Here is a 1084-nt window from a genome sequence, read left to right on the forward strand (position 1 = left end):
CCTCTCTAATCCCCCCTCCCTCCCTACCATTTGTCTCTGGATCTATTCTTGTTCATCAATTTATGTTGATCATTATATTCCACATATGAGTGAGATCATGTGATATTTATCTTTCTCCAACTGGCTTATTTCGCTTAGCATAATGCTCTCCAGTTCTATCCATGCTGTTGCAAATGGTAAAAGTTCCTTCTTTTTTATAGCAGCGTAATATTCGGTTGTATAGATGTACCAGATTTTTAATCCACTCATCTGCTGATGGGCACTTAGGCTGTTTCCAAATCTTAGCTACTGTAAATTGTGCTGCTATGAACATAGGGGTGCATATATCCTTTCTGATTGGTGTTTCTGGTTTCTTGGGATATAGTCTTAGAAGTGGGATTACTGGGTCAAATGGGAGTTCCATATTTAACTTTTTGAAGAAACTCTATACTGTTATCCACAGTGGCTGCCCCAGCCTGCATTCCCACCAGCAGTGCAGGAGGATTCTTTTTTCTCCACATCCTCGCCAGCACTAGTCGTTTGTTGATTTGTTGATGACAGCCATTCTGACAGGTGTGAGATGTATCCCACTGTTGTTTTGATTTGCATCGCTCAGATGATTAGTGACTTTGAGCATGTTTTCATGTCTCTGGGCCTTCTCTATGTTCACTTTCGAAAAGTATCTATTTAGATCCTTAGCCCATTTTTTCAATGTTTCTCTTTCTATCTTCTCTCCCCTTCCCTCCCTCACACTCTCTAAAAATTCAATGAAAAAAATATCCTCAGGTGAGGATTAACAAAATAAAGAGAAGGAAATCCTGTTAACATGTTACATTACTAGATGCCCGGAGCACTGATTCATGCACCGGTGGAGTCCCTCAGCCTGGCCTGTAGGGATCAGGCCAAAATTGGCTCTCTAACATCCCCCAAGGGGTCCCGGATTGTGAAAGGGGCACAGGCCAGGCTGAGGGACCCCACTGGTTCACGACTGGGCCGGGGAGGGGCTGCAGGAGGGCTCCAGGGCATGTCTGACTCATCTTGCTCAGTCCCAATCTGCTGGACCCCAGCAGCAAACTAATCTACCAGTCGGAGCATGTGCCCCCTG

The 1084-nt window shown here is 44.7% G+C and overlaps 1 protein-coding gene across 1 annotated transcript in view; it reads right to left on the reverse strand.

Annotated features, from left to right (window-relative positions):
- The window catches only part of ZNF644 (zinc finger protein 644), a 114318-nt gene that overhangs the window by 88339 nt on the left and 24895 nt on the right, over positions 1-1084 (reverse strand). The window lies entirely within an intron of this gene.

The sequence above is a fragment of the Myotis davidii genome, unplaced genomic scaffold, assembly GCF_000327345.1.
Source record: "Myotis davidii unplaced genomic scaffold, ASM32734v1 scaffold674, whole genome shotgun sequence".
In the NCBI taxonomy this organism is placed as follows: domain Eukaryota; kingdom Metazoa; phylum Chordata; class Mammalia; order Chiroptera; family Vespertilionidae; genus Myotis; species Myotis davidii.